Below are 27,215 nucleotides of genomic sequence, written 5' to 3'. Positions count from 1 at the left end.
GACACACGACAGCGCAGAGTCGCTGAGCAGAAACTGATAGCCAAGTTCCGCACACATGAGGACGGCCTCAACCGGGATCTTGGGTTCATGTCACACTATCAGTAACCCCCACAGCTTGCCTCCTGGACTTGCAGAATCTCACTGGCTGTCCTGTCTGGAGACAATACACATCTCTTTAACCTGTGCTTAATGCTCCCTCCACTCACATTGTCTGTATCTTTAAGACCTGGTTGGCTATAGAGATTCGCATTCTAATCAGTATTCTGTAACTTGATTTTGTGTCTCTGTATGCCCTGTTTGAGAGCAGATATCCACTCCATCTGACGAAGGAGCAGCGCTCCGAAAGCTAATGGCTTTTGCTACCAAATAAACCTGTTGGACTTTAACCTGGTGCTGTTAAAACTCTTACTGTGTTTACCCCAGTCCAATGCCGGCATCTCCACAGCACAATAATGCGCCAGATTTTCCATCAACAATGGGACAAGGGATGCTTGTGGCTAACCAGGAAAACAAAACAACACTGAGACCTCCAACAATCTCCGTGGCGAGGCTATTAACTCATTTGATTGTTGTAGTAGCTTGGGTCTTTGTGGGGTTGGGGGCTCCTCAAAGGCCACGTGATCAGCAAGGGTACAGTCGATCATCCCGGCAGGAAGCTTTGATTTGATTTATTGTCATATGTATTGACATACAGTGAAAAGTATTGTTTCTTGCGTGCTATACAGACAAAACATACCATTCATAGAGAAGGAAACGAGAGAGTGCAGAATGTAGTGTTACAGTCATAGCTAAGGTGTAGAGAAAGATCAACTTAATGCAAGGTAAGTCCATTCAAAAGTCCGACAGCAGCAGGGAAGAAACTGTTCTTGAGTCGGTTGGTACGTAACCTCAGACTTTTGTATCTTTTTCCCGAAGGAAGAAGGTGGAAGAGGGAATGTCCGGGGCACGTGCTGTGCCAATGGGCAGGAGTGCATGTACCACGGGTCATGAAGGGACCCTCAGTTGCAGCCAAGGACTCAAGAAGAGCAGTCGCATTGTAATCCAGTCAGACCTTGTTGCTAATAAATATGTATTTCTTCTTTTGACAATAAAGCCTTTTATTGTTAAAGCCACATGGAGTCGCATTCGATCCATGAGAATTGTGGTGTTTGTTGTTTAATGAGTTTTTCCAGTGAGGTCATCAAGCTGTCCAAGCAGCCAATCACCATTAAAGAATCCACACAAACAGCCAACCAGGAAATGAAAAGCATCGATTGTGTACAGAGCAAAATAAAGAATGGGAGATACACATGGGACTAAGATAGAAGCTGTTCATGAACTCATTCTAACAAATATTTTTAATTTTAAAAATCCTGGTTTAAATAAATCTCGCAGTGATTCCTAATGGAGACATTTCACAACATTCCACCAATGCTTTTTCAAGGCGGATCAATTATTCAGCAGTAGTTATTACTCAGATTTCTGTGAAAAACCCAGTTACACCTAGTTCATGAATCACTGAAGTCTAAATATAGATACAGCAAAATGTTTGAAATGGTAACCCAAGAAGGTAGAAGAGGGCAGTGCAATTGACCTTGTCTACATGGACTTTAGTAAGGCCTTTGACAAGGTACCACATGGTAGGTTGTTGCATAAGGTTAAATCTCATCAGGTCCAGGGTGAGGGTAGCCTATTGGATACAAAGTTGGCTTGATGATAGAAGACAGAGGGTGGTTGTAGAGGGTTGTTTTTCAAACTGGAGGCCTGTGATCAGTGGTGTGCCTCAGGGATCAGTGCTGGGTCCACTGTTATTTGTCATTTATATTAATGATTTGGATGGGAATTTAAGAGGCATGGTTAGTAAGTTTGCAGATGACACCAAGATTGATGGCATGGTGGACAGTGAAGAAGGTTATCTAGGATTGCAATGGGATCTTGATCAGTTGGTTCTTGATGGTTTGAATTATAAGGAGAGACTGGATGGACTGGGACTTTTTTCCCTGGAGCGTAGGAGGCTTCGGGATGATCTTAAAGAGGTCTATAAAATAATGAGGGGCACAGATCAGCTAGATAGTCAATATCTTTTCCCAAAGGTAGGGGAGTCAAATACTAGAAGGCATAGGTTTGTGAGAGAGGAAATGTACAAAAGGGTCCAGAGAGGCATTTTTTTCATCCAGAGGATGGTGAGTGTCTGGAACAAGCTGCCAGAGGCAGTAGTAGAGGCAGGTACAATTTTGTCTTTCAAAAAGCATTCAGACAGTTACATGAGGAAGATGGGTATAGAGGGATATGGGCCAAGTGCAGGCAATTGGGACTAGCTTAGTGGTAAAAACTGGGCAGCATGGACAAGTTGGGCCAAAGGGCCTATTTCCATGCTGTAAACCTCTATGGCTCTAATTCAGAAAGAACATAAGATAAGAACATAAGAACATAAGAAATAGGAGCAGGAGTAGGCCATCTAGCCCCTCGAGCCTGCCCCGCCATTCAATAAGATCATGGCTGATCTGAAGTGGATCAGTTCCACTTACCCACCTGACCCCCATAACCCCTAATTCCCTTACCGATCAGGAATCCATCTATCCGTGATTTAAACATATTCAACGCGGTAGCCTCCACCACTTCAGTGGGTAGAGAATTCCAGAGATTCACCACCCTCTGAGAGAAGAAGTTCCTCCTCAACTCTGTCCTAAACTGACCCCCCTTTATTTTGAGGCTGTGCCCTCTAGTTCTAGCTTCCTTTCTAAGTGGAAAGAATCTCTCCCTATCCAGCCCCTTCATTATCTTATAGGTCTCTAAAATATCCCCCCTCAGCCTTCTAAATTCCAACGAGTACAAACCCAATCTGCTCAGTCTCTCCTCATAATCAACACCCCTCATCTCTGGTATCAACCTGGTAAACCTTCTCTGCACTCCCTCCAAGGCCAATATATCCTTCCGCAAAGCCAGTAGAATGTTATCGTTTATTGGGAGGGGAATTGATTACAAAAGTAGGGAGGTTATGCTTCAGTTGTACAGGCACTAGTGATACCACATTTGGAGTATTGTGTACAGTATTGGTCTCCTTATTTAAGGAAATATATAGATGTGTTAGCAGTTCAGAGACGGCTTTCTAGACTAATTCCATGAATGGGTGGGCTGTCTTACAAGGAAAGGTTGGAGAGATGAGGTTTGTATCCACTAGAGTTTAGAAGAATAAAAGGCAACTTGATCAAAACCTTTAAGATCCTGAGGGATATAGACAGGGATGTGGAGAGGATGCTTCCTCGTGTCGGAGAATTCAGAACTAGTGTGGTTACTGTTTAAAAATAAGGGGTCGCTCATTTAAGACAAAGAGGAGGAGAATGTTTTTCTCTGAGGGTCATGAGTCTCTGGAATTTGCTTCCTCAAAAGACAATGGCAGCAGAATCTTTGAATATTTTAAGGCAGAGCTAACTGGATTCTTGATTGACAAGGGGGTGAAAGGTTATTGGGGGTAGGCAGGAGTGTGGGGGTTAAAGTGACAAGCAGATTGACCATGATCTCATTGAATGATGGAGCATGCTCGAGGGGCCGAGTGGCCTACTCCTCCTCTTAATTCATATGCATGTTCGTATTGAAAAAGGTTCAACTTTTAATAGGGTTCAAACAGAAATATGGGAGCAGAAGTTATCGCCTACAATGTTCCCTCCAAATTGTATGGTCTTGCAGCAAACCAGAATCCCCTGTGCAGGCTGAGCACAAGCTGCCCCCTTTACGTTACCATGTGTGCCTGGTCACACAAAAAAAATTAAAGGATCCACGCACGTGGCGGCACAGTAGCACAGTGGTTAGCACTGCTGCTTCACAGCTCCAGGGACCTAGGTTCGATTCCCGGCTTGGGTCACTGTCTGTGTGGAGTTTGCACATTCTCCTCGTGTCTGCGTGGGTTTCCTCCAGGTGCTCCGGTTTCCTCCCACAGTCCAAAGATGTGCGGGTTAGGTCAATTGGCCATGCTTAAATTGCCCCTTAGTGTCCTGAGGTGCGTAGGTTAGAGGGATTAGCGGGTAAATATGTAGGGATGTGGGAGTAGGGCCTGGGTGGTCGGTGCAGACCCAATGGGCCAAATGGCCTCTTTCTGCACTGTAGGGTTTCTATGATTTCTATGAAAATAAAAAACAGGAGGGAACATCAGACCGATTGGTTTGACTGATTTCCTGCGCCAAAGGTCCACAGCATCGGTCATGGCAGACCAGTGAAAGACAGATCACAACTTCAGAACATCTGTATTCATCTGCACTTGCATTAAATCCTGAAGATGCAATCAAATCACCATCAGTTTTAAGTCAATAACTTTCCTGGAGTAGTACTTTAACTCATCCAGTGACACCCACTGTAGTCAAAAGTGTGTGGTTTTCAAGGCACACAGCATTTGTGATAAAACACCAGTAGTATTACCATAATAAAAGCAGAAAATGCTGGATAAACTCAGCAGGTCTGGCAGCATCTGAGGAGAGAAACAGAGTTAACATTTTGAGTTCATATGACCTTTCTACAGAACTGAAGAGGAATAGAAATGCAATGCATTGTAGGGGATATGGAGCAGAATTGAAGGTCGGGGATAGGTCAGAGCTAAGGAGATTGACAAATTTATCGTGCACACAAGACAGAGCGAGTGTTAATGGTGCCATTAGGGTCTGAAAAAGTCCTAATGAGCCTGTTCTATCATTCACGGAGACCATGGCTGATCTGCACAGGCTATTTTTACACTATTACATTAGGTGCATTTTACACATCTACAATTGGAATGGGTTTTCCTTTTATATAATTTACTCTGCATTAACACTGCTCAGTATTTGATACTTAGAAAGAAAGGTGACCTAATGCCCTGCTCTCATATACTGTTCTGCATTGTGTGTTATATAGGTGCCTCCATTCAGCACTACTTTCTGTGTAACCTGGGCAATGGTTGCCATTCAATAAACATTACAAGTTCTGGTTGTAATAGAGGGCTCAAATGTTAAAAATCAGGTTTATTCAATAAATTATCTTATTTCCCACGTGTTTTGGTGTAAAGTGATCACAATCCTACTAACAATAATCACCCAAGTAAAATTTAAAAGGCCCATTTAAGGTCCTGTACTCAACAGATGTCTGAATAATTGGCTAAATAATATGGCTCATACATAATTGAAAGCAAAGTAACAAGTGGTCGTTCATCCTGTGAACTTAAGACAGTGATTTGTGATAGGCTTTGTTACCAGGTTAAGCTTTATTTGTCCTCATCCATTTGTCTTTATACACACAAGGCACATACACACAATCTATGTTTACAGTAGATAATAGTGGATCTCCATGGTTTTTCCCCATGAAAGTCAAGACAAAATAAATTTCCCTTCGAGTATCACTGCTACCTCTCCAGTTAAAATCAGTACAGACCAGCTTTGAGTGAGACATTCATAATCTTTATGGTTCAGTAGCACATAAGATAGCCACTTATCCATTAAACCAACTGGGAGCACTAATTTGACTGCAAGGATTTTGACTCTCTCAACTTCATAGGAACAGGAGTAGGCCATTCAGCCCCTTGAGCTTGTTCAACCATTTTGTTAATTCCATTCCTCGTATGCTCGAGTCCGAAGTCAGCCTGTACCTTAAGACAGGTTGATTTCCAAAAATGAAGAGTACAGCATGGCGGCACAGTGGTTAGCACTGCTGCCTCACAGCTCCAGAGACCTGGATTCAATTCTGGCCTTGGGTGACTGCCTGTATGGAGTTTGCACACTCTCCCCTCATCTGCGTGGGTTTCCTCCGGGTGCTCCGGTTTCCCAGAGTCCAAAGACGTGCGGTTAGGTCGATTGGCCATGCTAAATTGCCCCTTAATTTCCCAAATTATGTAGATTGTATGGCATTAGCCACGGTAAATATGTGGGATTACAGGGATTGGGTGGGAGAGGGGGCCTGGGTAAATTAGTTGGTGCAGACACAATGGGCTGAATGGCCTCTTCTGTACTGTAGGGATTCTATGATGGATTCACAAACACTCCGAGTTCCCCCCACCCTCAACAGCCAGTGAGAAAACCTTTTTATCCTCTTGTAATGAAGCCCGAACACTTCCCCAGTTGAGGACAGCTGCTCTTAATTACCACCATTCCAACATAAGCACATTCAATGTGATCTGTATCTTGTAACTCTATTCACCCACTTTGGCTCCACACTCTTTTCAGCATTCTTTCCTAATGAGAAGGTTTGGAAGATGCTGTTGAAGGAACTTTAGTAAGTTGCTGCAGTTCATCTTGAAGATGGCACACAACCTAACTCCCCAAAGCCTGTCCATCCTCTATAAGGCACAAGTCAAGAGTATGATGGAATATTCCCCCCATTTGCCTGGAAGCGTGCAACCCCAACACACAAGAGATTCAGCACCATCCAGGACAAAGCAGCCCGCTTGAATGGCACCCCATCCACCATCTTCAACACTCACAATGGCAGCAGTGTGTACCATCTACAAGGGTGGCACGGTGGCACCATGGTTAACACTGCTGCTTCACAGCGCCAGGGACCTGGGTTCGATTCCCGGCTTGGGTCACTGTCTGTGTGGAGTTTGCACATTCTCCCTGTGTCTGCGTGGGTTTCCTCCAGGTGTTCCGGTTTCCTTCCACATTCCAAAGATGTGTGGGTTAGATGGATTGGCCATGCTAAATTGACCCTTAGTGACAGGGGGACTAGCTAAGTTAAATGCATAGGATTATGGGGATAGGGCCTGGGTGAGATTGTGGTCGGTCCAGACTCGATGGACCAAATAGCCTCCTTCTGCACTGTAGGATTCTATGGTTCTACAAGATGCAATGCAGCAATGCACCAAGGTTTCTTTGACAGCACCTTGCAGACCCATGACCTCTCCCACCTGACAAGGAACTATATTACCATTCCTTCACTGAATACCTTGAAGGCTGGCATAGGCAAATTTTTGGTTTCTTGGGAAATTGGGGGATATGGGGAGCAGGTTAGGAAAGTGAAGTTGAAGCCTAAGATCAGCCATGGTGGAGGAGGGTTAAGGGGGCCATTTGGGCTACTCCTCCTATTTCTTGTGTAGGGTCCATTTGCTACTAGAAATATAGCGTGAACATCATACTACACTCCCCTTCTTTGCAGGCAACTAAGGCTTTAACTCCTTATTAACACAAAAACATAATTGGAAAGATCTATGAATGCTTAAAAGCAGCTATGCACAGCAAATAAATATTCTCCCCAAAGTACCTTTCCAGAATCCATAAAGGAGAAGCAGGGCAGGAAAACATTACAGATATAGAGGAGCATGAACAGAACTTAATTATTAACAGAACATAATTAATGACAAATGGCTATATTCAGAAATGATACTCAAGATAAAATGAGGTTCCAAGCTTGACATGATTAAGATGTGGAATTCGTTTCTCTTGATTCCGCAGTTTCTTAGAATATAAATGTGGACTCAAAACAAACACACTTGCATTATAAGTTGGCACTTGATTCAAATCTATTTCTTCTTGATTAAGAATATTACTACCCAAACCCAATTTTAAACCTGGCAATCAGAACCGGAGCATCTTTCTGACTGTATTTTCCCTCACGTTTTAAGCATTGTTCCTAATGTGTATGTGCTATCTCGCTCAAGATCATCAGTTCATCTTTCCCTTTTGTTAAGTGCTGAACACCTGCAATGCTTTGTGAACGGAACAACTAGTTTCAAGAAAAAGACTCCTTTGTTTTACAAAGAACAATTTTCAAAACTTCCACTTCATACATAGTGTAGAGAAATAAAGCTTTTGTAAACTGTCAGTCTAATTACTTTCTGCAGGCAGATTATACTTTGATCTCCAATTACTTCCCATTTCTAGCTTTGCTCGAGATTGTGTAATTGTTGTTAAATACAAAGGAACTTTTATTGTAAGCAATGCAGATGCTTGAGGCTGGGGTTTCAAATCCGGGACAGGAGCCCAATCATTCCCAGGTCTTTATCCCGCGTTGTGAGAGCAACAGTTATTTTCAAATGTTAAAGATCGAATTGGCCCGGGGTTGAGTTTGGTGCCCAATCAGCAGTACCATGAGTGGCCTGGAGGCAGGACATGGATCCAAAGGACCCTTTAAAATGGTTGGCAGAAGCCATGACTTGACTTGTTGGTGGAGGAGATGTTGCAGAAGCCTGCTGATCGGGCTGGTGGTGACATGGGCAGGCCCAAAGTGTCCTCCAGGTATTCCAGTTTCCTCCCACAGTCCAAAGGTGTGCGAGTTAGGTTGATTGGTCATGCCGAATTGCCCCTTAGTGTCAGGGAAATCGGCAGGGGTAAATGTGTGGGGTAACAGAGAGAGGGTCTGGGTAGGATTATCAGTGCAGACTCGATGGACCGAATGTTCTCTTTCTGCACTGTCGGGATTCTATGATTCTATCCTTAGGCTTCCTCCCAAGGATCCCACTTTTGAAGTCTGTCCTTATTGCTCTACCACTGCTGAAATCTCCCCTTGTTACTCTACCCAGTGTCAAAAGAGCCTGTTCCCATTGCCATTCCCCCAGCTACTGCTCATTTGTTCACTGGGGCTTCCTCTGCTGCCCAAGTCATGTCAGCAACTTCATGTCCCCTCTCAACACTCTGACCTCTTTCTGTTGACAAATACAAGCCTCTCAGTACCAGAAATGGTAACTCTGTGCCACAAGGCCTGCAGTCAGGTTTTATTCTCACTCTTTGATATGAGTTGACCAATGCAGCTGGAAACTGTATTCCATTCCCACGCTCCCACAGTGTTCAGAACATCAATGAACTGAACGAGCATTTAATGGAGGTGATGACAGTTTCAGAACCCCCACCCAGCCTTCCCTAGAAAATCACATCACATACCAGAGGCAGCGAGATCCAGTAATGTCCTCCAGGAACACCATTTTCAAATCATGTCCATTCTCAATCCTACCCCCACCGGCATTTGAAAATCCAGCCCTTTGATCCAGATTGCCTTTATTTAGACCCAATTAATTGGTGGCTTGATGCACAGTACATTCAGCACATGGAACTTTACAGACTGCAAAATCTTAACTTTTCCATAGAAGAATGTGTTCCATATCACTAACTTTCATTCATGTCAAATGGAAGGTGAACTATTATGTTCAACTCCTGCACTAAAATTTTCACCAAAAACATTCCACAATGTCAGGTGAACATTCCTCAACAGACATCACCTGAAGAATTGCCCAAATCCCTGAAATCACCTCTGGACTACCACAGTGGAAATGAATTTTCCGAGGTTGTTAATTTTTCAATTTTCAGGAGTTGGGAGAAAAACGTTAGATTCCCATTTCTTCTTTGGAGGCAAGAAAAACAAACCATCCTTCTAACTTCAGAAATCTCACCTTTCTTGCTCACTGCAACATGATCTCCAATTTCAGCTGAATGCTTCATAGATAACATACATTCTATCTCATTGGAAACTGTGACCACAGCAATGAGCCACAATATAATAGCTAAAATGTTTACAGATATACACAAAATGAATTGGCACATTATAATTAAGTGGTATCAATTGCTTGGAACATTCCTGCCTGTCCCCCTGTCTTTAAAGTAGACCCATGGTGACAGTTTCATAGCATCATAGAATCCCTACAGTGCAGAAAGAGGCCATTCAGCCCATTGAGTCTGCACCGACTCTCCAACAGAGCATCTCACCCAGGCCCTATCCCAGTAACCCCACATATTTACTCTGCTAATATCCCTAACCCACACATCTCGAGACATTAAGGGGCAATTTACCACGGCTAATCCACCTCACCTGCACAACTTCAGACTGTGGGAGGAATCCGAAAGCCTGTGTGGCTTTTGCTACCAATTAAACCTGTTGGACTTTAACCTGGTGTTGTTAAACTTCTTACGGAGGAATCCCACGCAGACATGGGGAGAACGTGCAAACTCGACACAGACCAAGAGTCCAAGAACATGCAAACTCCACTAGACCACATCCAAGGCCAGAATTGAACCCAGGTCCCTGGCGCTGTGAAGCAGCATTGTTAATCACTGGTGAGTTTCAAAGATTAGAACATGTAATCCACCGACGTCAGCTTGACAGGTTAACAGTATTGCTGAATAAATCTGAATTGATTCAGATTGTCACCCGAGGAAAGATGTGAAGCTTATGCCTCAAAATGCAGTTTACAAAAAATGTCGGCAAGGCGAAACAAGCAGTGCTGTTAAATTTCTAAGGAGAAGTAGTAGGGTTTTCAATTAGCTTTGCTGAATAGCTTTAGTGACAGTCTCATAAAACCGTGCGAAATGGGATGAATAAAGTACAATGACTGCAGTAGCATTTCCATTGCATCAGGGAAACATTCCAAATACCAGTCACATCCTCTTCCAAGGCTTTTAGACATGATCTTACTAGAATATGTTTCATACTTTGGCAAGTAATTGCTGATTCAAATATTGGCAACGTTTTTGCACTTTCACCCAGAAATCAGTTATTTATCCAAACTGCCTGGTTCAGTTGTTGAACCAAGTGTTTAACTGTACTTGTTACAAATTGTGCTGACGCAGTTACGCACCATTTCACATGCTCAAATCATTTGCAACATGAAGTCCGCACTTTCAGCACTTCTGAAAGACAATGAGCCTGTAATTTTTTTTAAAAATCAATTTAAAAGTATTCCTCACATCCTAGAGAGGAGGAAAGACTGGCTCAGATCAGAGAGAAAGCCAAGTACAAACAAATGGGAAATGCAAGAAAAGTATTAGTCCCATTCTACGGGCTAAGAAACAAGTTAGGAAAGAACAATGTGCAATTTTAAGTGTCGCCAACAAGGTTATAGGACAAAAATTATTGAGTTTGTAATACTTAAAATTAAATTCAACTTGCCAAATAAAAACAGCAATCCTAAAAATATTAAATACCTTATTACCTTACAGCACTGTACATTTTTAACTTGCATCCAATCACTTCTTTTGAATTATCAAGACTTTGTCTAATAATTGTTCACTCAGGTGAGTATTAGTGTGAGGCAACAAGGGATGATATAAACACTGCTTGGAATGCTTTATAAATGTGAACTATTGTAATTGTGGCCCTACATATCATTTTATTCCTTTTATAAACCATCCAGAAAAAGAGAGGGATGAACAATAATTGCAACTTTCAGAATATCTTCAGTACAAAAGCTCAGAAATATAAAGATATATATTCACAGCAGAATAAGAAATGTTTGATTGGGGGGTGGGGGGTGGGGGGGGGGGGGGGGGGGGGGGAGGTGCACACAGTTATGGTAGAGGATAGGGGTAGACTTGGCTGTGATACGCTTCCCCATCCAATGGGTGAACTATCTGGTGAAAATCATCAGAAAATTGCACCCGACATTGAGCTAGTTTTGCGGAGGAGTTTTGGAGCAGTTTAATTCTTTATACATTCTATATTAAATGTGAATTACAGGTTCAAAGGTAGGGTTCTGAAGAATGTGGAGGAACAGAGAGATCTTGGGGTTCATATCCATAGATCTCTGAAGGTTGCCACTCAAGTGGATAGAGCCGTGAAGAAGGCCTGTAGTGTGTTGGCGTTCATTAACAGGGGGTTTGAGTTTAAGAGCCGTGGGGTTATGCTGCAACTGTACAGGACCTTGGTGAGACCACATTTGGAATATTGTGTGCAGTTCTGGTCACCTCACTACAAGAAGGGTGTGGAGACACTGGAAAGGGTGCAAAGGAGATTTACCAGGATGCTGCCTGGTTTGGAGGGTAGGTCTTATGAGGAAAGGTTGAGGGAACTTGGGCTTTTCTCTTTGGAGCAGAGGAGGTTGAGAGGAGACTTGATAGAGGTTTATAAGATGATGAGGGGGATAGATAGAGTGAACGTTCAAAGACTATTTCCTCGGGTGAATGGAGCGGTAACTAGGGGGCATAACTATAGGGTTCATGGTGGGAGATATAGGAAGGATGTCCGAGGTAGGTTTTTTACTCAGAGAGTGGTTGGGGTGTGGAATGGACTGCCTGCGGGGATAGTGGAGTCAGAAACTTTAGGAACATTTAAGAAGCTATTGGATAGGCACATGGAGTACTTCGGGATGATAGGGAGGAAATAGCTTGATCTGGGTTTCAGACAAAGCTCGGCACAACATCGTGGGCCAAAGGGCCTGTTCTGTGCTGTACTGTTCTATGTTCTATGTATTTCTGAAATGGCATTGCAAGATAATGCACAAACATGCACACCAAACAATGCTTTTTTTAAAAGTTTATTTATTAGTCACAAGTAGGCTTACATTAACACTGCAATGAAGTTACTGTGAAAACCTAGTCGCCACATTCAGGCGCATGTTCAGGTATACGGAGGGAGAATTTAGCATGGCCAATGCACCTAACCAGCACGTCTTTCAGACTGTGGGAGGAAACCGGAGCACCTGGAGGAAACCCACGCAGACATGGGGAGAACGTGCGGAATCCGCACAGTGACCCAAGCCGGGATTCAAACCCGGGTCTCCAGCGCTGTGAGGCAGCAGTGCTAACCACGGTGCCACACCGCTATTATGTTATTTAGCACTAACGGTGGTTTAAAAGAGTGTTAAGAGGAAGTTCATACTGCTGCACCATTGGCACATAAACATTGATGCTATAGATTGCAATTACTCTTCTAGAAAAACAAGATAAATCCAAAATAAGATATCTTCACATTCACTTGTAAGACTCAAGTTGATTATTTGCTGGCAACTTCTACCTTCGCCCTCTCAAATCTTTGCCCATCAACTAAAGTTTATTTATTAGTCACAAGTAGGCTTACATTCACACTGTAATGAAGTTACTGTGAAAATCCCCCAGACAACTAACTAATGTAAAGGCAACCAAGATGTTTATAAAATTTAGAGATTTGTCAAAAGTTTCATCTTGGTACTCCAATGACTTGGAAGAGCAGATACGCCTTCTGGTTTGCGACACAGTCATCTAGTCCAAGTGGTTCCTAATTTCAATTCGTGCTCACAGTTGGCCTCAGTACCATCCTAACTGCAATATCTGTTATTGACCTCAGCTGTTCACAGCAGAATAAGAAACGTTTGATTGGGGGGGGGGTGGGTGGGGGCGGGGGGGGGGGGTGCACACGGTTACGGTAGAGGATAGGGGTAGACTTGGCTGTGATACACTATCTGGTGAAAATCATCAGAAAATTGCACCCGACATTGAGCTAGTTTTGCGGAGGTGAAACTTCAACCAAGTTTCCTCATAGATTAATCATGCTAAGTCAAACATTAACACCAGATTCATGTGATGTTGGATGTGTGTGTGCCCCAGAATCTGACACTATGCAATGAACCCCAACAAATGAGCGCAGTCTGCTGACTCAATTGCAGAGAAGGAGGATATCACATGATAATCACTAGAATGGCACCATAAACGTGTGGGTATAAATACCAGGACAAATTGACAGGCTGGGTCCTTTCTGTCTTGTACAAAATGGCCGAGAGGTGACAAATAGAGATCTTTAAAATGATGAAATGTTCTAATAGAGTTGATATAGAGATGTTTGTTCTTGTGGGGAAGACCATAACTAGCAGCCAATACTATGAGATAGTGACTATGAAATCCAGTAGGGAATTCAGAAGCTGCTTCACTGGGAGTGGTAAGAACATAGGATTTCTTTTTGGGAGAATTGCATCCCAAGTGTCGAATTTGCGTAAAAACTGGAGTAAATCCCGTTGGTTTATTCAGCGGGAGTTTAAAAAATCTTCCACACTCGATGCACTGCAGAATGCACTAGCATTAATCATGAGAAAAATCAGGGACGGGGCCTATTCACGGCAGGAAACGCTGGCAGCACCGAGATCGGCACATGCACAGTGGCGCCGCACTGCCAGCCTCCCGGTCACTGGCCAGCTCGATCACTAGCTAGCCCCGCAACCCCGCATCACTGGCTCTCCCACCCCCGCCGCCCACCCCGCCCGCCGCTGCCCAAGCGCTGGCCCCTCCCACAGTCCCACCCCCCTTGAACCCTCGCCCCCAACAGTCCTGCTTCCCCCCCCCCCCCCCCCCCACCAGCAGGCCACCTTCCCCCCAACCCAGATGGCCAGTGTCGATTACTGGCATCTCTCTCCCTCCTCCACCAACTCCGACTGCAGAGTGGCAGCAGGACCCCCCACCCCCACAGATCGCCCCAGAGGTGCCACCGCCCCATCAGGCCCTGCCTCCATTAGGCCCTGCCCCCTTGGCACTGACCCATGTCCAATGGGCAGTGCCAAGATACCCCCAGGCATTGGCACTTTGCCCGTCAGGCAGTTCCAGGGTCCAAGCTGGCACTGCCAAGGTGCCAATGCCCAGGGGCATCTCCCAGTGCCTGACCCTCTGGGGGGGCCTCAATTGTCCATCTTCATTCCAGTGAGGCCGGGTCACCAGCTCCTCGCAAGTGGGGAGCTATTGTTAACCCCGCTGGAGTGAAATAGCTCCTGGAAGGGGGGGGGGGGGGGGGGGGGGGGGGATGTTAGCAGGCCTGGAGATTTTAGTCCCAGACCTGCTAATTATATTTAAATTACATTGAAATTAACATTTACATAAATTATGCGGTTCCGTACCAATTTCTGGCGCGGAGCTGACAGCACTGGAAATCCAACGCTGGGAGATGTGCTCAGGCCCCGGCGCCCAGTGGGGAACTCACAAAACGGCCCCCGTTAGAGCCCCCCGGCCCGCTGCACTAAAAATGCAGCACAGCGGGGTGGGAGAATCGCCCCCATGGAACTCACTACCACAGGAAGTGCTTGAAGCAAATCATGTAAATTTGTTTCAGGGGAAACTACAGAAGCATAAGAGGGGAAAGGGAATGGATTATTACACTGGTAGAATTAGATGCAAAAAGATAGGAGGAAGCTTAATAAAGCATAAAAACATCTGCATGGGCTGACTGGGCCGCATGGCCTGTTTCTGTGCCCTATATCCAATGTAACCCTATATATCTAAACTCAGGATATAACTGGTATTGTGGGCAGGAATTGGTTTGGGTGAAAGGCCTAAGTATAAAAGGGGATTTTCACAGTAAATGTAAATCTACTTGTGACTAAATAAACAAACTTTAATAAATGAACTTTAAAAGAGCACAAATTCTCGGGTGTAATGTAGTCATGGTTTCAACTTGCATTTGCTTAAAACCACATGAGCATTGCGTCATTTCATTTGAATCCGTCCAGATTAAGGACTTACTTGGGTTGAAATCAGATGGAAACTCCAGATCATTAGGACAATGTCAGGAAGTCCTTCTTCATACAAAGGGCAGCATCAATTTGGCACTCTGTCCTGCAAAAAAGTTTATTTATTAGTGTCACACGTAGGCTTACATTAACACTGCAATGAAATTACCGTGACAATCCCCTAGTCACCACACTCCGGCATCTGTTCGGGTACACTGAGGGAGAATTTAGCACAGCCAATGCACCGAGCCAGCATGTCTTTGGGAGGAAACTGGAGCACTTGGAGGAAACCCACGCAGACACAAGGAGAACGTGCAGACTCCGCACAGATAGTGACCCAAGCCGGGTAATCAAACCTGGGTCCCTGGCACTGTGAGGCAACAGTGCTGACCATTGTGCCAAACCTGCTGAGGCTAGGACATTTAAAAAATCAAAAACTTTGGTTCAGTAAAAACATTACAGAATATGGGGCAAAAGTGTGTAAATACAGCCAAAATACACATCAACAATGATATAACACAGTAGCTGAACAGGTTTGAAGGGCTGAATGGCCTGTTCCTTAGGGCAGCACGGTGGCAAGCACTGAGGCCTCACAGCACCAGAGACCCGAGTTCAATTTCGGCCTCTGTCTGTGTGGAGTTTGCACATTCTCCCCATGTCTGTGTGGGTTTCCTCCGGGTGCTTCGGTTTCCTCCCACAGTCCAAAGATGTGCGGGATAGGTGGATTGGCCATGCTAAATTGACCCTTACTGTCAGGGGGATCAGCAGGATAAATGCATGGGCTAAGGGGGATAGGGCCTGGGTGGGATTGTGGCCGGTGCAGGTTCGATGGGTTGAATGCCCTCCTTCTGGACTGTAGGCACAACTGGGCTAAGTATCAAACAAAACAACAGAATCAAGAATGAATCCAAAAGACGGGAGAAAATATAAATGTAATCTTCTACCAATTAAAAATAAAAGGATCAACAATGCCAGGAATGCTGTCCTCCCCTTTATTCTGATCTGGAGATTGGCAACTAAGACAATGCAATGAGAATATTAAACTCAGCAATATTAAACTCAGCAGTCTTTCCCTTCACTTAGCTTATCTCCCAAGTATGTCTAAAATTATAGTAATCACAAATATATCACAATAAAAAGGCCTCAATTTCCATTACTTATGATAATTGTAACACCCCAAGAGAACTTTCTTATTGGTTGATTCATTCTTTTAAATACATGTTTGCTAGATACTTTTTAAATGTTCAGAGGTCAAAATATTTTAAAATAACATTCAACCAAACCATTATTATTGAGCAGCTTGTGCAGAACCAAACAATAATCTACCTTTTTGTAATTGGAGCTCTACACCATGATTATCCGGTGACTGAAACGTGCGCCTGAGGTCTGAGGCTATGTAGCACCATGGTTGACTAATGCAATTCCTTTTCATCCAGAAAGCAGCTCTCCTCAGTCACTGCAACTGTACTGCAACAGCAGCAAACAGCACACTAGTCACGGGCTAAAATGTACTTTTTAAAATAGCTGAGAGGCTGTCAACTTTGCTGTTGAACTGACTGCAGAGAGTTCAGCAGCATTTGCAGTGCTAAAACGATCCTCAAAGCGATGATATCACAACAGATGTTATCGTTACTGTAGGAAGTGGCTTTTACAGGAAGAATGCAACTTCAAACTGACAAAATGAACTCTTGGGCACAATATATGTACATGATTTGGTTTAGGCAGGTGCCTTCTATCTTTGCCATGATTTAGGAACTGGTATTCGCTTCCCCGTTGCTTTTACCTCTTCTGCTAACTCCTTTCTGGCCCACCAAATCACCTCACTCCACAACAAACTCAAAGATGGCCATTTCCCCAGAAAGGAAACATTTACCTGGTTTAAAGGCAGGATTGCCTTCCCCTCACCAAAGCCAGCCCACTCAGCCACACATTCCACCATCTGCCCTGTCCAAACTCCCCATACAGTATTGTTCTCATCATATCCAATTCTCTCCCAACTACTATGGCACCTTGCTCCCTCCAACATCTCACCCTTTTCATCCCCCATATCCCTAATTTAAATCTCAATTGTTTACCATCCTTCCAATAGAAATCTTTGCTCAGAACAGCTTTCTGACCATATGCGTTGAGCAACTCCTCAGCCCCTCAGTTCCCCACCTTATGCTCTTTCCTTCAACTTCATCCTCTATATAAACCAATAGGCATCCACCACTGAAATTTCCTGTGGCCTTCCAACCTCAGGAGCCTCAAACTATTCACTTCCTCATCTCCCTCACCGTCCACAGTTCCCTAGTTCCTCTCTTCCTGCCCTCTGTCTGACATGACAACATTCATGTTAACCTGCCTGCCAACTCCCTTCCTTCTGTCTTTTCCTTCCTCCTTTTGAGGTTTCATTCCTACCAAGTTGCTTATGGTAAAGTCCCATCTTTTCAACCTGAATTCCGATGGACACAGCATATTCACCCCAAGTTATTCAATGCACCTCTCCACTTACTTACAAGTTGTCCTTTGATGAGATAATACAGTTTCCATATGCATCTTAACAATGCCCAGTTTGATTTCAACACTTTACCTGATCCCCATGCATATGACATCAGACATCAGTTGCAGATGAGTCAGAATTTCAGTCAACTGAACACGTGGGAAGCCAAAAATATTCCTCTCAGTCCCTGCCCAATTCCAGTTCTTCCTTTCTGAACACTTTGGGCAACTAAACCTTGGGAGCCCTGTTTTAGCCTGGGTTAAATTTCGAACTCTATACAATATTTATCATTAAGACCACCTCAAACATTACATCACCCCCACTATTACTGGAATCCTTAGCCTCTCAAAATAATTTCTCCTACTCAGTAACACCCTAACCTCCACTCTCTATATTTCTAAGGTATCCAAATCCATACTTCCCACATCCTGGACCACAGCAAATCCTGCTCGTCCATTAACCCCATCCTCCTGCCATTTACAATGGCTTCCTCCCCTACAGCACATCAAATGGCTGTCCCTATTTAAATACTTCCCCCCCCCCCCACCCTAATAATGACCTTCTACACCCCCCCCCCCCCCCCACCCCACTTCTCATATCCTTCAGGACTCAGATACTGACTTTTAGCTTTCATTCTGCATTCCTCACCCCTGCTCCCAACCCACCTACCTACTGCCAATTCAATCATCCGTGACAGAGTCTACAGCCATCTTGGTCCTACTCTGATACTCATTCTCCATGCTCCTGCATGTCTCTTTCCCTTTGTTCACCCAAGTGCTTTCTTAAAACCTCTCTTCATCCGAACTTTTGGCTACACTTAGAAACCTTCCCACAGTAACTCGTCATTCGATCTTTCTCTGTGAAGTGTTACATCAGTGAAGGCTGTTATAATAAAACCACAAGAAGGGGGGTCCATTTGTACACGCTAACATAATAGGCAAATGGGTTTGCAATTATTAAAATTAAAATGGCAAATTAAAAAGTATAGGTGCTTCCTTTAACAACATTCATGTTGACAATCCCAAATCAATTATGCGGAGAATACAGTACTGTTGTGGGTCGGACACCAAGCTAAATGGATGAAAGGTTTATATTATAGTAAACCATTACAACACTCAGCTGATACAACTTTGCGTCAGTCAGTTAGGAAAATTATAAACATTTATTTTCCAAGGACCACAACAACGTCATGAATGAAGTATTAGATAAAATAATTACTGATAAAGCTATGGAATAGTATCAGGATTGAAACTGAAAAGAACAAAAGTAGCAATCTAATTCTCTGGCTACTCAAATCCTGCAAGTTTGATTGAACAGACTTATCAACTCATGAAGGTTTTCAGAAGGTGAAATCTGATCAAGGAGTCAGTTAACAAGCATCAGTTTAAAAATAACAATACCTCTTACTAGTTTTGGGTCTGCCATAGATATTCCGTTAGATATAACAGCACTGCATCACTCCCAAAGGGACACATACTCATTCTCCACCCTCCTGTATGTCTCTATCTTTGATCACTCCAAGTACTTTCTTAAAACCTCTCCTTCACCCAAATGTTTGGTCACACTTACAAACAAATAGGAAAATACCTATTATTTGTTCTTGGAATGTGGGACACTGGAAAGGCAATGGGAAAAAGTATCGGAATAAAACTGGAGAGACCATTTGGCATCAACCTTGGCCTTGATTTTTGACAGCAGGCTCAACTGAGCCTGCAGAACTCTCCCCACTGACGTCTGGGATTTGTGCCAAAACTGCCCCACCAGCTAGTGTAGCAACAGCCTGGCATAGGTATGATTACCAGCCACTTCCTATACTCTTCCATCACCACCCCCAGATATACCCTGACAGGAGAGACCCATTAGAAATGGTGGCACATTGATATAAAGGAGGGAGTGGGCCTGGGAGTCCTCAACATCCACGCTGGACCTCATGGCATCAGGTCAAAAAGGAAATTCTGCAGATTGCCATTTCAGCTGACAAATCAGCTGCTCCTCCATGTGAAACTTGGAAGAAGCACTTAGAGTAACAGGAGCACAGAATGACATCTCAGTGGGGCTTTTTAAAGTCTATCAACCAGATTAGTTTGGTCGACCCACTGCTGACTGAGCCCTGAAGTGCATAGCTGCCATATTTGGCTCAAGGCAGATGGGGAGGGAATAACACAAGGCAAAAATCTACTTGACCTCATCGTCACTGATCTCCCTGTTGCAGATGCATCTGTCTGTGACAATATCGTTAGGAGTGCCACTTTACACAAAGACACTCTCCATTTTGCAAATGAAGCTGGCACAGATCAGATCTAGCAGCTGAAAAGTGGGTATTTATGGTGCACTGTGGGCCTCAGCAGCAGAAATGTATTCCAACACAATCTGTGACCTCATGGCCTGGCCTATCCCTCAATCGACCATGAAGCCAGCTGATCAATCATGATTTAATGAGGAGTGTGGAAGAGGATGCTGGGAGTAGCACCCGGTATAATTCAGGCGCTGAACTGCTAAAGCTACAACACATGAATGAGCTACACACACATGCTAAATGGAAGCAGGATGCTATGAAAAGAACTAAGCGATTCAACAATTAACAGATCAGATTAAAATGCTGTGACCCCACTGGATCAGGTTGTGAATAGTGGTGGACAATTATACCAATGGGATGAAGTGACTCCATGAACATTCCCACTCTTTATGATAGCGGAGTTTGGCGAGAAAGATAAGGTTGAAACATTCACAATCAGACTCAGCGAGAAGCACCATGTGGATAATCCATCTCAGCCTCCTCCTGAGGCCCCACCATCACAAATGTCAGTCTTCACCTATTCAAATCAGTCCACATGGTGTCAAGAAATTGTTGAGTGCACTGGACACAGTGGGAGCAGACAACATCCCCATTGCTGTCCTGAAAGCCTGTATCTCTAACCAAGCCATTTCACCACAGATACATCCACCCAACAATGTGGAAAATTGCCCAAGGATATCCTTTCCACAAAAGACAAGGCAAATCCAATCCAGTTTTTAAGTTCATTTATTAGTGTCACAAGTAGGCTTATATTAAAACTGCAATGAAGTTACTGTGACAATCCCCTAGTTGCCACCCTCCGACGCCTGTTCAGGTACACTGAGGGAGAATTTAGCATGACTAATACACTTAACCAGCAACATTTTCAGACTATGGGGGGAAACTGGAGCAAACCCACTCAGACACAGGGAGAACGTGCAGAGTCCTCACAGACAGTGACCCAAGCCAGGAATCAAACATGGGTCCCTGGTGCTGTTAGTTTGCAGTGCCACGAATTACTGTCCAGCCAATTACTTCCCCATCAAGCTATCCTCAATTATCAGTGAAGTGAGGGAAGGTGTCATCGATAATGCAGTTTCAACAACAAACAAGAAGTTCAACACTATCCAGGATAGAGACTGCAGTTCAAGAAGATCTCCATCACCTTCTCAGGATATTTAACTGTGAGTGCGAGAGCGCGCGCGGTGAATTTTCCATATGCAGGAAGCTGTCGAGCGTAGAACACTTTGCTACAAGAAGAATTGGGACAGAGACCACTGCATCTTTTAAAGAGTAGGTAATCATTTGAAGCACTAAATGATGCAGGGTTATGAGGAGGAAGAAGAAAATCATAGGATCAAAATACTGCAGATACTGGAAATCTGAAATAAAAACAAATCAGAAACCGGAAAAGCTCCACAAGTTAGGGAGCATCCATGGAGCAGGATTTTCCGCACAACCCACCGCGTGTTTCGCGGTGGCGGAGGCAGCCTACCATTGGCCTGGAGTGGAATCTTCTGGTCCCACCATTGGTCAATGACCTTTCCCGTTGTATGCACTGAAACCCAGAACAGGGATGCCCAACCAGCAGAACCGAAGCTCCCGCCAGCACGAACAGCCGGAAATTTCCAGCCACAGTTCAGAGCCGATGAAAAGTCACTCAACCCAAAATATTAAACTCTGTTTCTCCCTACAGATGCTGCCTGACTTTAACAGAGAGCGAGCACAGAGATAGAGTGGGAAAATATCTGTGCTGCAAACATTATTTGGTTTTATAAAAACATGGATTGGGAGCAGATATGCAGTTTCAAGCTAGATGATGTACAGTTCTGTGAGAAAGTAATGTGTTTTCCAGAAATTTGAGATCTGCTGTACAGCGTAGGGAATCAAACTAATTTATGATTTTAAAAGGTCCTCAGCTAACAATATACAAAAACTGGACGTACTGAAGTGGATCTGATTATCTGCATTTTGCCAAATGATAATACATAGGGCAGCATGGTGGCACAGTGGTTAGCACTGCTGCCTCACAGTGCTAGGGATCTGGGTTCAATTCCCAGCTTGGGTCACTGTCTGTGCGGAGTCTGCACGTTCACCCAGTGTTTGTGTGGGTTTCCTCGGGTGCTCCGGTTTCCTCCCACAGTTCGAAAGACGTGCTCATTGGGTGCATTGGCCATGCTAAATTCTCCCTCAGTGTACCCGAACAGGCGCTGGAGTGTGGCAACTAGGGGATTTTTGCAGTAACTTCATTGCAGTGTTAATGTAAGCCTACATGTGGCACTAATAAAATAAACTTTAAAAACTTATAACATTATCTCTTGGGGATCTTCAGCATAGCATGTGGCCCGCCTGTGCTTCAGAGCGAATTACTTCTCCTGCGTGTCCATAAACCTTTGTTTTATATCCATCTGTCATCAACTCGCTATTTAAACTTGGCGATGTTTCCATTTAGAATTTCTCCTTCTCCTCCGTTTCCCAGGAATTGGCAGCCTTAGTGGAATTGATGAGATGCCTAGTTGTCAAGAAACTCCCTCTTTAAAAGAAAAATGATCCATTTCAAGTCTCAGCTCAGAAACATCTGCACCAACACCGGCCAGCCAATGGAAAAATCCATACAGACATTGACGCTTCTTCCATTTCTCATCCATGAATCCACAATGCACAAGCTGCAAATGGGGCCAAAGCTGTTCTGTTCTACTCCATTCATTTATTCCAAAAAAATCAGACCCAATAGCTGATAAATCTCTGCTATCAAACACCTAAGGAATTGAATAGTATATATTTTAAACTATACCACATACTGATGAATGTGTGTTTAGTATGTGAAATCTCATGACAAAATTGTGATGAATGAGTCACAGTGAATTATTATATTTTCCAGTCAATACACATGCAAAATGTCCAATGTTTGTTTTGTTATTAAAACAATAAATCGGCAGTCTTCTCCAGAATCCAATCATTCCAAAGTATCGTGCCACATGGTGACCAGACAGTATTTAACCTGTCGTCAATTCAATTTTAAAGAAGCAACTACATTTTCGATTTAGATCGTCTTTGGAGGACAAATGGAGAGGTGCAAACGGAAGTCAACTATTTAAAATTACTGGGAAGGAAGATAGGGTTACCCTAGAAACTGTGGTCAACATTTTCCAGAGAGTACTAACTGTACTCTGAACAGGTCGGAAAGAAAAGAAGGGTTGATATGTTTTGTTTAAAGAAATAATACAATAAAAGGTTAAAGCAAGTTTCATTGCGAGCCCTCCTTAACAAAATGGCAGACAATGGTGCATAATGTGTTAAATAGTAGTTGTTGCTCCTGGCGATAGTTTTAATAAAGCTATTTTACATTTCCATATCGCAGTTCGCATTCATAGAATCCTACAGTGCAGAAAGAGGCCATTCGGCCCATCGAGTCTGCACCAACCATAATCCCACCCAGGCCCTATCCACATATCCCTACATATTTACCCACTAACCCCTCTAACCTATGCATCCCGGGACACTAAGGTGCAATTTAGAATGGCCAATCAACCTAGCCCGCACATCTTTCGACTGTGGGAGGAAACCGGAGCACCCGGAGGAAACCCACGCAGACACAGGGAGAATGTGCAAACTCCACACAGACAGCGACCCGAGCCAGGATTCGAACCCAGGTCACTGGAGCTGTGAAGCAGCAGTGCTAACCACTATGCTACCGTGCCGCATTCTGGCCCTCAGTTCCTGTGCTCAGTTTTGGCTAGTATTTATTTTCAGTAAGATTTTATTTTAGTGGTATTCTAACTTCGACGTAGACAACGTAAAACAAGATTAAGAATTGAATGCAGTTTAAGACTTTAATTTGGGTCATTTGTGCCCATAGTTCGAACCTGGCTGGATAACTTGTAACCTGCCTGTTATCTGAAGAGCAACATTGTGCTCCTGGCAAACTCTGGATGGCAAAATGAACACCACATGATATTATGTGTAGCATGAATCGTATCCCTTGTAAAGCTAAATCAACAGCAAAACTATACACAGCCAGGAGCAACAACTATTATTTAACACTGGGTTGAATAATACAAGGATGAGGGGAGGGAAGGTGGTGGTGGACAACTCGTTCCCCTGGAAGTAAAGGTGGATCCGTCTTTGAATTCAATTTGTCACATGTATTGGGAAAATTGGGAAAAGTATTGTTTCTTGCGCGCTATACTGACAAAGCACACTGTTCATAGAGTACATAGAGGAGAAGGAAAGAATGCAGAATATAAAGTTGCAGTCATAGCTAGGGTATAGAGAAAGTTCAACTTAATACGAGGTAGGTCCATTCAAAAGTCTGAATGGCAGCAAGGAAGAAGCTGTTCTTGAGTCAGTTGGTGATCACAAACCTTTGGATCTTTTTCCCGACGGAAGAAGGTGGAAGAGAGAATGTCCGGGGTGTGTGGGGTCTTTGATTATGCTGGCTGCTTTTCTGAGACAGTGGGAAGTGTAGACAGAGTCAACAGATGGGAGGCTGGCTTGCGTGATGGACTGGGCATCAGTCTTTGCAGCCATGATGTACTGAGAGTGGGCTAAATGTGTCAAGTGGAACTTCCACCCCTCACTGGGAAGCAGGTCACGCCCCCTGGAGCTGCCAACCGATCTGAATGGCTAGCAGCTCCAGTCCCAGTAGCACCAAAAGTGAGTCAGAGGCCACTGCCGGGACAGCAGGACAAGAAGGAAGAAGGCTCTCAAAAATCAATCCTCCTTTCCTTCTGCTCTTTGAAGGACTTTGTTAAAAACATTGGGCTGCCCATTCCTGCCCACGCCAAACGTTTTATGGCATGGACAATGTATTATCTGGCTCAACTGACTTGATAATAAGCCTAATTGACCATGATTGCTTATTTGAATATGGTGGGTGGCATGTCAATTTTGATGCCCACCCACACTTCCAGTATTTTGGTGGTGAGCTCAGGATTGGGCAGGAAGATGGGCACCTGTCACATCTTATATGTCCCCTTTCCCCCCCCAAAAATACACCTGGTGAGGAAATGTCTATTTCAAAACTGCTATAGCTACAACAACTCGCATGTTGTAAATGTAATCCCATGCTCCAAGTGGGAAATTCATGCTTGCAGGAAAGCACAGGTTGGCAAATTTCCTTGAGTTCTCCAACCCTTTATCCTTGTAAACGTGGGTCCATTTTAGAAACACAGGATCATGGATTTAAATTCACCCATCCTCTGATTTCCAATCCCATGTTTATCCCATACAGTCACATGAATTCACAAATATATTTCTAATCAACTGCTAAAACCACACAATTACTTCACACAAAACCAAAAGCATTTGCTAGTCATTAGAATAACACCAGGTGTGAAGATGTATTGTTATGACCAGGACTGAAAAGTTAGGGCTGTACTTGCTGAAGCACAATGTTTCAAGAGAGACTTTTCAAAGTGACAAGAGTATTTGAGAAAATACCCAAAGATCATTTCTGGTGTTTGGGATTAATAATAAAGGCACAAAGGAGGTCAGAACTTTTCTTCTTCAAAAAGGTGCAGACACGATGGGCCAAATGGCCACCTCCTGTGCAATAACAATTCTGTGAAGGTGAGAGAATATGGAATGAATCAATAATGGCTACAAAATCATGTTAATCATGACACCCAAGAAAGTGTCGAGAAGCGAGATTAGAGCAGTGGTGGGCCCCGAGGGCCACTCAGGGCTCCGAGTGTGGCCCATGAGACATTGGGTGGAATTTTCCCGTCCACCACAGCAGGCGGGACAGGACCATGCAAAGGTCCGTTGACCTTGGGTGGGATTTTCCGGTCTTTGGGCGAGCATGGCCGGAAAATCCCACTCATTTTTTTTTTTTTTGAGTGTTGCCCATGTGTAGGATTGCCACTTCCTGCTGGTTTCCAACCATGTAGCTTTTTTCCTATCAGTATGATTAAAGCGACACGCATATAAAGCAAGGGCAAGTGAGGTGCTTGCTGATTGCACACAACATTGGCTGTGAAAGCTGTGCTCTGCTTGCAATCAAAGCGTAAATATATATTTTGTTTTTGCCATTTGTGATTGATGATAGTTCTATTGATATGTGAATGATTAAGCATTTTCTGTAACTTGTTATGAAATATTTGGCACGTATGGGGTCATGGTTAGCGACTGTGCCCAATTTCAATCCTGGGGCCAACTAGGGTGAAGGAGGGCCATTCATTACGGCCCACTCGCCAGCCCAGGCAGCCTATCACTGGATTAGTGTCAATAGTATAATTATGAAACTAGTCCTAGGACAGGCAAAATGGTCAATGGACTCCTGGCATTGTGAATTTTCCAATTATATGAACTGAAGTTAGATTTGGGCCTTCAAGCCACAGGTGTCCTGTGACTATTGTCTGTTTTAGATGGGATTGACGATAATGGTTTGGAGATCAAATTTCATTTTCCTACAATTGCATATTTTGAACCTAATAGCAAATCCAGGGAAGATCCTTGGCAATAGCTAACACAGACAATGAACTATCAAGATGCTTCCACTTGTATATCTTATCCGCGCAACTGCTACCTCAATTTAGGTGAATTTAGTCAGTTAAATTTAAGATGGCAATGTGCAAAAGCAATCAGCCCCAAAGTACAAAGAAGAGTTTATGAATATTCACAGCTTTGTTTCTCATGGGGCTACATAAAACAGGCCCAGTGGCAAGAACAAAATTTCTACGACCCGTCCACTACAGGCACCAGTGAAATAAACTCAATAATGAAAGTCTCCTGCAGCCAAACTGCAGAATAGCTAAGGGAATGGGATTTTAGGAGCAGCAGCTGTTTGAGGACTGTTATACTCCCTTAAAGTTGTCCTGCTAATAGAAGAAATAGTAGCCTTTTGGCTAAGATCAAGCCCAGGATGGGGTGCAGTGCCTCATCTTGTCATCTTGGATCTTGTTTGTCTCTCGTGGGGACCTTGAATTGTATTTAATTGGAATTTGAATTTAGTTTTTGAAACAAATAAGGAATGGATTTGAGTTTGCCCAGTCCACTTTGACTTTGTAACTTTAAGGATGGAGTAAAAAAATTTTTTAAAAACAGTCCCCGTAGGATACACTAAAGCAAAGTCACAGAGGAACACCATTGGAAACATATTGTTAACTTGCATTCCATTCTTAACTGCAACATACAGTGCTTGGGCCAATAAAAACATGCAACTTCTGACAATGTGCTGTGTACTGATCGCTCATTTACAAAGAGGATGATTTAGGAAGTTGGGGTGGAATGTTGTTCTCAGTGACCTTGATGTAAGACAGGTGATGCTTTATTTGGTTGTGTTGTGGGCACATATGGAAATGATTGTTGTAAAGTAACTATAGTCTGGTAAGATGACTTGTGCAGGTAACGGA

At 43.7% G+C, this 27,215-nt stretch overlaps 1 protein-coding gene across 1 annotated transcript in view; it reads right to left on the bottom strand.

The window, feature by feature from the left end:
• Positions 1-27,215, bottom strand: part of adcy7 (adenylate cyclase 7) — a 161,664-nt gene that overhangs the window by 107,552 nt on the left and 26,897 nt on the right. Inside the window, exon 2 of the mRNA XM_078210863.1 lies at positions 15,117-15,209. The gene's annotated coding sequence lies outside the window, so the exon portion shown is untranslated. The remainder of the gene's footprint in view (positions 1-15,116; positions 15,210-27,215) is intronic.

Source organism: Mustelus asterias, chromosome 4, assembly GCF_964213995.1.
Source record: "Mustelus asterias chromosome 4, sMusAst1.hap1.1, whole genome shotgun sequence".
Taxonomy (NCBI): Eukaryota; Metazoa; Chordata; class Chondrichthyes; order Carcharhiniformes; family Triakidae; genus Mustelus; species Mustelus asterias.
This window is presented reverse-complemented; position numbering and strand designations above follow the sequence as displayed.